Source organism: Oncorhynchus mykiss, chromosome 24 (assembly GCF_057628025.1).
Source record: "Oncorhynchus mykiss isolate SJ-2025 chromosome 24, ASM5762802v1, whole genome shotgun sequence".
NCBI lineage: Eukaryota > Metazoa > Chordata > Actinopteri > Salmoniformes > Salmonidae > Oncorhynchus > Oncorhynchus mykiss.
The window spans coordinates 4981481-4990907 of NC_143045.1; the positions used below are offsets into that span (position 1 = coordinate 4981481).

Below are 9427 nucleotides of genomic sequence, written 5' to 3' on the forward strand. Positions count from 1 at the left end.
CTGCAATCCCCTCACTTACACACACTGGCACACATACTGATTATGTGGAGCAGTGTGCATCTCCAGTCACTGAGAGCTACTCATGTACCGGGAGTACTGAATCTGGGGGCAAATTTACTTTCCAGGGGGAACCCTCTATACGGAGAGTAGAAGCTCCACCCAAAGGTAGCCAATCAGGTTTGAATGCACCCAGCAGTGGATCTTTATGCATCAATAGAGAATACTCGGGATACACCGATGGGAGTGGATGCATTGGAGCACGTGGAGATTTTCCATCCTCACTCGGAACGGTTGGCACTCTGGGCCTGGGCCATGAATGGTTCAACTTCAACACTGCCGGGTTTCCCCAAAATGTTATTTAGACTATTCAGAGTGCTAGAGCCTCATCCACCAGATCCCTTTATAGTTGTAAATGGCACATGTTTGAGGAATGGTACACTAAATCACAGACAGTGCCATTCCAGTGCTCTGACTATTAAGGTATATCTAGCAGCTATTTCGGCTTGTCATGTGGGTTTTGGGAGCACAACAGTGGGGCAACACCCCCTTGTTGCCCGTTTTATGAACGGTGCACATCGTTTGCTTCCGGTGTCCAAAACAGCTTTCCCGGTCATGGGATTTATCAATTGTTTTGAATACTCTATGCTAACAGCCTTTTAGCCCCTGGATCAGGTGGAGCTGAAGATGCTTTCATTTAAGGCCGTGCTATTACTAGAATTGTCCTCCGCCAAGCGTGTAAGTGACATTTACACACTCTCAGTGTGTAAATGTAACCCATCTTTGATGCATCTTCCCCTTGAGCTGGTAACTTTTTATCTCCCACTGTTTTCCTCTCCGGAAACATCAACATTTGCATATGTTGTGCCCGGTGTGCGTTCTGGCAATCTACATGGACAGGACAAAGGGATTTAGAAAATGTGATCAGTTGCCTGGGCGAAACCTCACACAGGTAAATTGCCTACTGAACAACACCTCTCCCACTGGATAGTGGAGGCTATCACTTTGGCCTACACAAGTAAGGGTCTTCAGTCTCCTGTTGGCCTACAGGCTCATTCCACTGGAGGAATGGCTACATCCTGGAATTTATTTAAGGGCATATCTATCCATTATATTTGCTCAGCAGCGAGTTGGGCTTCTCCTCTTACATTTGCAAAGTTTTATAGGCTCAATGTCACTGCACCGACCCTGGCGCATACTGTTTAACGTGTAGGATCTTCTGAGGGCAAAGTCCGATTTTGTGTGATATATCGCACAGGGCAGTCATTGTCAGGATAAGCTTGTCTGGCAACACGGGAGTCAGTATATCCCATAAGGGAAATACCGAAATAAATACTTGAAAGAGAACTTTAGGTTACAACCGTAACCCCGGTTCTCTGATAGTATGAGTGAGGTATTTCACAAGACCACCCTCCTTGCATGAGTGAGGACGAGGTATTGCTTATTTTGTAAAGGCTCAGAGACGCTGCGTTGGACCTTTTATAGGGTAGGAGAGACACCCTTCCCGATGCACACGTCTCGATGTCCAGCCAATCATGGCTGCTGTAATAAAGGCTTCTGACGAATACGCTGGGGGCATATACCATGGTCAGGCTCCGGAGACGGGCACATCGCGCGCCACTCCCTAGCATTCTACTCGCCAATGTCCAGTCTCTTGACAACAAGGTTGATGAAATCCGAGCAAGTGTAGCATTCCAGAGGGACACCAGAGACTGTAACGTTCTTTGCTTCACGGAAACATGGCTCACTGGAGAGACGCTATCGGAGTCAGTGCAGCCAGCTGGTTTCCCCACGCATCGCGCCGACAGAAACAAACATCTTTCTGGTAAGAAGAGTGGCGGGGCCGTATGCTTCATGGTTAACGAGACGTGGTGTGGCCACAACAACATACAGGAACTCAAGTCCTTCTGTTCACCTGATTTAGAATTCCTCACTATCAAATGTCGACCGCATTATCTACCAAGGGAATTCTCTTCGATTATAATCACAGCCGTATATATTCCCCCCAAGCAGACACATCGATGGCTCTGAACAAACTTTATTTGACTCTTTGCAAACTGGAATCCATATATCCTGTGGCTGCATTCATTGTAGCTGGGGATTTTAACAAGGCTAATCTGAAAACAAGACTCCCTAAATTGTATCAGCATATCGATTGCGCAACCAGGGCTGGAAAAACCTTGGATCATTGCTATTCTAACTTCCGCAACGCATATAAGGCCCTGCCCCGCTCTCCTTTCGGAAAAGCTGACCACGACTCCATTTTGTTGATCCCTGCCTACAGACAGAAACTAAAACAAGAAGCTCCCGCGCTGAGGTCTGTTCAACGCTGGTCCGACCAATCTGATTCCACACTCCAAGACTGCTTCCATCACGTGGACTGGGATATGTTTCGTATTGCATCAAACAACAACATTGACGAATACGCTGATTCGGTGAGCGAGTTCATTAGAACGTGCGTTGAAGATGTCGTTCCCATAGCAACGATTAAAACATTCCCAAACCAGAAACCGTGGATTGATGGCAGCATTCGCGTGAAACTGAAAGCGCGAACCACTGCTTTTAATCAGGGCAAAGTGACCGGAAACATGACCGAATACAAACAGTGTAGCTATTCCCTCCGCAAGGCAATCAAATAAGCTAAGCGTCAGTATAGAGACAAAGTAGAATCTCAATTCAACGGCTCAGACACAAGAGGTATGTGGCAGGGTCTACAGTCAATCACGGATTACAAAAAGAAAACCAGCCCCGTCACGGACCAGGATGTCTTGCTCCCAGGCAGACTAAATAACTTTTTTGCCCGCTTTGAGGACAATACAGTGCCACTGACACGGCCTGCAACCAAAACATGCGGACTCTCCTTCACTGCAGCCGATGTGAGGAAAACATTTAAACGTGTTAACCCTCGCAAGGCAGCAGGCCCAGACGGCATCCCCAGCCGCGCCCTCAGAGCATGCGCAGACCAGCTGGCTGGTGTGTTTACGGACATATTCAATCAATCCCTATCCCAGTCTGTTGTTCCCACATGTTTCAAGAGGGCCACCATTGTTCCTGTTCCCAAGAAAGCTAAGGTAACTGAGCTAAACGACTACCGCCCCGTAGCACTCACTTCCGTCATCATGAAGTGCTTTGAGAGACTAGTCAAGGACCATATCACCTCCACCCTAGACCCACTCCAATTTGCTTACCGCCCAAATAGGTCCACAGACTATGCAATCTCAACCACACTGCACACTGCCCTAACCCATCTGGACAAGAGGAATACCTATGTGAGAATGCTGTTCATCGACTACAGCTCGGCATTTAACACCATAGTGCCCTCCAAGCTCGTCATCAAGCTCGAGACCCTGGGTCTCGACCCCGCCCTGTGCAACTGGGTACTGGACTTCCTGACGGGCCGCCCCCAGGTGGTGAGGGTAGGCAACAACATCTCCACCCCGCTGATCCCCAACACTGGGGCCCCACAAGGGTGCGTTCTGAGCCCTCTCCTGTACTCCCTGTTCCCCCACGACTGTGTGGCCACGCACGCCTCCAACTCAATCATCAAGTTTGCGGACAACACAACAGTGGTAGGCTTGATTACCAACAACGACCAGACGGCCTACAGGGAGGAGGCCCTCTGAGTGTGGTGTCAGGAAAATAACCTCACACTCAACGTCAACAAAACTAAGGAGATGATTGTGGACTTCAGGAAACAGCAGAGGGAACACCCCCCTATCCACATCGATGGAACAGTAGTGGAGAGGGTAGTAAGTTTTAAGTTCCTCGGCGTACACATCACAGACAAACTGAATTGGTCCACCCACACAGACAGCATCGTGAAGAAGGCGCAGCAGCGCCTCTTCAACCTCAGGAGGCTGAAGAAATTCGGCTCTCACAAACTTCTACAGATGCACAATCGAGAGCATCCTGTCGGGCTGTATCACCGCCTGGTAGGGCAACTGCTCCGCCCACAACCGTAAGGCTCTCCAGAGGGTAGTGAGGTCTGCACAACGCATCACCGGGGGCAAACTACCTGCCCTCCAGGACACCTACACCACCCGATGTCACAGGAAGGCCATAAAGATCATCAAGGACAATAACCACCCGAGCCACTGCCTGTTCACCCCGCTATCATCCAGAAGGCGAGGTCAGTACAGGTGCATCAAAGCTGGGACCGAGAGACTGAAAAACAGCTTCTATCTCAAGGCCATCAGACTGTTAAACAGCCACCACTAACATTGAGGGGCTGCTGCCAACACACTGACTCAACTCCAGCCACTTTAATAATGGGAATTGATGGGAAATGATGTAAAATATATCACTAGCCACTTTAAACAATGCTACCTAATATAATAATGTTTACATACCCTACATTATTCATCTCATATGTATACGTATATACTGTCCTCTATATCATCTACTGCATCTTTATGTAATACCTGTATCACTAGCCACTTTAACTATGCCACTTTGTTTACATACTCATCTCATATGTATATACTGTACTCAATACTGTATCTTGCCTATGCCGCTCTGTACCATCACTCATTCATATATCTTTATGTACATATTCTTTATCCCCTTACACTTGTGTCTATAAGGTAGTAGTTTTGGAATTGTTAGCTAGATTACTTGTTGGTTATTACTGCATTGTCGGAACTAGAAGCACAAGCATTTCGCTACACTCGCATTAACATATGCTAACCATGTGTATGTGACAAATACAATTTGATTTGATTTGATTTGAAGTGAAATAACTCACTCATACTATCAGAGAACCGGGGTTACTGACATAACCTAAAGATTTGACTTTACACAAATCAAATCACATCCTAGGCAACAGTCATCATTATCGGAAAAATGTGTCTGTTTCTGGCCTGCTTTGTTGATGTCCTGCAGTAGCTAGCTAGCTTGAGTGGGCTTTCAATCATGAGTGAAGGAGCTTTTCAGATCAGAGCGCAGAGCTGCAGGTGTTGATATTCTTTGATAGTTAGCAAGTTATTAGCCCAGTTATAGATTCGTATAGGTCAGCAATGGGGAGTTTTTGCTTCCTACAAGAGCACAAAACGTGTAGGCTACTTTTCAAGCTGTCTTTGAAAACCCAGTCAGTTAAAAAGCCTGTCTTAATTAAAGGGACAGTGTTGTATTTTGAGAAAGGCATGAATATGCAAATAAACCATTTGGCAGAGGGGTAGCCTACATTGTCTACATTGTCTACTGGGCTGTGGAGGCGCACTGGAGGTCTGGAGCGTAGAGCTGGCACAACGTGTCCTGGACAGATGACAACCTTCCCACTGCAAGTGCGTCAGTGGAGGCAAACGGTGCACTGGGCAGTGGAGGTGAACGGTGACACCGGACTGGGGAGGTGCAGGAGTGCCTGGAGGAGACACAGGACTTACCGGACTGGTGTCATGCTCCTCAGCATGCCCGCTCTGCAGCGTTGCTCTCTCCGGAATCACTCGACTCACACTTGGTGGTGGGATCTTCTGTCACGATAGTTGGTTGAATTAATGGACCAAGGCGCAGTGTGCATAGAGTTCCACATGTTTATTGGATGAAACTCACAGAAAACAATAAAGCGCAAAACGAAACGTGAAACTAATGTAGTGCTCGCAAGCAACTAGATATAGACAAGATCCCACAAAAACCCAGTGGGAAAAGGCTGCCTATATATGATCCTCAATCAGAGACAACGACAGACAGCTGCCTCTGATTGGGAACCATACCAGGCCAACATAGAAATGAAAAAACTAGACTACACACCCTAGTCACACCCTGACCTAACCAAAATAGAGAATAAAAAGGATCTCTATGGTCAGGGCGTGACAATGGTACAGTAATAATAATTCATTTATAAAGTGGTTTCTTGCATCATACAACACAATGCAATGCAATGTACAGTCATAACTTGTAGACTTGTTTACGTGCTGCTGTGCGGTTTGTTGCTAACCTTACTTTGCTACCTGCCAACTTTACGGTTTATACTTTTTAATTACCGTTTATATTTTTAGTTTTTCCCTCCCTCTACTTTTTTCATTCAACTTTTTCAACCCGGACGCTTTATCTGGACGTGGTTCGTCAGGACCTCCACCAGACGAAGCTAAGTTGTAACATTAACATGGTGTCTTCTAATTGCAGTCGCTGTACTCATAATATACAGGAGAACGATTGCCTTATGGCGAGGATGGCTGTGCTGCAAGCCCAGCTTCAGACGCAATCGTTAGGCAAGGGTAATTTTAGTGTAGGAAAGGATGAAACAGCGTCTATGCCACCAGTAAGTACAGATAGTAGTTTAAATCCCCTCACACAGTCCCAGCAGCCGGGCAATTTTCTCATGGATTCTGGAAGGAAATGCTGTAGGAATGCTCAACCGGTGTCGCTCATTCAGCCGACAGAAACTTTCAACCGGTTCTCCCCATTAAGAAACGGGGCAGAGTCAGAGGCCAAGCCTTCGTGGGGTCTCTACTCCTCCCGTTACGGGGTCTGAGAGACCGAAGCTCTGACAAATTGAAAACCTTAGTCATTGGCGACTCCATTACCGGCAGTATTAGACTTAAAACGAATCATCCAGCGATCATACACTGTTTACCAGGGGGCAGGTCTACCGACGTTAAGGCTAATCTGAAGATGGTACTGGCTAAAGCTAAAAGTATAGGGATATTGTTATCCACGTCGTTGAGTAGGGTGTTGGAGGCTTTTGTAAATGACATCGCCGAAGTCGAGGATTGGCAAGGTGGTCAGTTTTACGAGGGTATGGCAGCATTGAGTGATGGATGCTTTGTTGCGAAATAGGAAGCCAATTCTAGATTTAACTTTGGATTGGAGATTTTTGATGTGAGTCTGGAAGGAGAGTTTACAGTCTAACCAGACACCTAGGTATTTGTAGTTGTCTACATATTCTAAGTCAGAACCGTCTAGAGTAGTGATGCTGGACGGGCGGGCAGGTGCATGCAGCGATCGGTTGAAGAGCATGCATTTAGTTTTACTTATATTTAAGAGCAATTGGAGGCCACGGAAGGAGAGTTGTATGGCATTGAAGCTCGTCTGGAGGGTTGTTAGCACAGTGTCCAAAGAAGGGCCAGAAGTATACAGAATGGTGTCGAGATTGTCTAGCCCGGCTGATTTGCAGCTCTTTCAGAACACCAGCTGACTGGATTTGGGATAAGGAGAAATGGGGAAGGCTTGGGCGAGTTGCTGTGGGGGGGGGGGGGGGCAGTGCTGTTGACCGGGGTAGGGGTAGCCAAGTGGAAAGCATGGCTAGCCGTAGAAAAATGCTTATTGAAATTCTCAATTATAGTGGATTTATCGGTGGTGACAGAGTTTCCTATCCTCAGTGCAGTGGGCAGCTGGGAGGAGGTGCTCTTATTCTCCATGGACTTTACAATGTCCCAGAACTTTTTTGAGTTTGTGTTGCAGGAAGCAAATTTCTGCTTGAAAAAGCTAGCCTTGGCTTTTCTAACTGCCTGTGTATATTGGTTTCTAACTTTCCTAAAAAGTTGCATTTCACGGGGACTGTTCGATGCTAATGCAGAACGCCATATGATGTTTTTGTGTTGGTTAAGGGCAGTCAGGTCTGGAGAGAACCAAGGGCTATATCTGTTCTTGGTGTTACATTTCCTAAATGGGGCATGCTTATTTAAGATGGTGAGGAAGGCATTTAAACTAAATAACCAGGCATCCTCTACTGATGGGATGAGGTTGATATCCTTCCAGGATACCCTGGCCAGGTCGAATAGAAAGGCCTGCTCGCTGAAGTCTTTCGGGGAGCGTTTGATAGTGATGAGTGTAGATCGTTTGACCACTGACCCATTACAGATGCAGGCAATGAGGCAGTGATCGCTGAGATCTTGGTTGAAAACTGCAGAGGTGTATTTAGAGGGCAAGGTAGTTAGGATGATGTCTATGAGGGTGCCCGTGTTTACGGCTTTGGGGTTGTACCTGGTAGGTTCATTGATCATTTGTGTGAGATTGAGGGCATCAAACTTAGATTGTAGGATGGCCGGGGTGTTAAGCGTGTCACAGTTTAGGTCACCTAGCAGCACAAGCTCTGAAGATAGATGGGGGGCTATCAGTTCCCATATGGTATCCAGAGCACAGCTGGGGGCAGAGGGTTGTCTATAGCAGGAGGCAACGGTGAGAGACTTGTTTTTAGAGAGGTGGATTTTTAAAAGTAGAAGTTCAAATTGTTTGGGTACAGACCTGGATAGTAAGACAGAACTCTGCAAGCTATCTCTGCAGTAGATTGCAACACCGCCCCCTTTGGCCGTTCTATCTGGTTTGAAAATGTTGTAGTTAGGGATGGAGATTTCAGAGTTATTGGTGGTCTTCCTAAGCCAGGATTCAGACACGACTAAGACATCCGGGTTGGCAGAGTGTGCTAAAGCAATGAATAAAACTAACTTAGGGAGGAGGCTTCTAATGTTAACATGCATGAAACCAATGCTTTTACAAGGCTTTTACAGAAGTCATCAAAAGAGAGCGCCTGGGGAATAGGAGTGGAGCTAGGCACTACAGGACCTGGATTCACCTCTACATAGCCAGAGGAACAGAGGAGGAGTAGAATGAGGCTATGGCTAAAAGTCATGAGAATTGGATGTCTAGGACGTCCGGAACAAAGAGTAAAAGGAGCAGGTTTCTGGGGGTGATAAAATTGATTCACAGTATATTGTTCAGACAAAGGTATGGTAGGATGTGAATACAGTGGAGGTAAATCTAGGCATTGAGTGATGATGAAAGAGATATTGTCTCTAGAAACATCATTGAAACCAGGTGATGTCATCGCATGTGTGGGTGGTGGAACTGAAGGGTTGGATAAGGTATAATGAGCAGGGCTAGAGGCTCTACAGTGAAATAAGCCAATAAACACTAACCAGAACAGCAATCGACAAGGCATATTGACATTAAGGAGGGGCATGCTTAGCCGAGTGATCATAAGGGTCCAGTGAGTAGTGAGGTTGGTTGGGGTCACGGCGATTCAGACAGCTACCCGAGCCATGGGTAGCAAGCTTGCAGAAGATGGAGGTCTGTTTTTAGCCTCCCCGTGCGTTTCCATTGGTAGATTAATGGGTTCCGAGTGGTAGAGGGGACCAATCAAATTGTCAAAATAGTTATAGTTATAGTGGCCCAAGAAGATTGTTCGGTAGACCTGTTCAGATAGCAGCCGATATGGTCAAGACAGCTAACGATTAGCGGGCCGCAGTTAGCAGATGGGCGTTCAGGTTACGTCGCGATGGAGGGGCCAGTTGAATAACTCCCTCGGGCAGATAACGTTGGTATTCCAGTCGTGAAGGTGGGGCTCCACATCGGCAGTAAAACGGGTCCGGATAGGTGATTGTAGCCCAGGAGTGGCTGATGGAACTCTTCAGCTGGCTAGCTCCGGGATAATTGGTGTTTGCTCTGGAATTGACGGTAGCCAATAGTCACTTAGCTAGCTGCAAGATACAGGTGT

At 46.9% G+C, this 9427-nt stretch overlaps 1 pseudogene; it reads right to left on the reverse strand.

Annotated features, from left to right (window-relative positions):
* Nucleotides 1-8143: 8143 nt before the first annotated feature.
* LOC149972344 (uncharacterized) lies at nucleotides 8144-9069 on the reverse strand (annotated as a pseudogene).
* Between the last annotated feature and the right edge of the window lie 358 nt (nucleotides 9070-9427).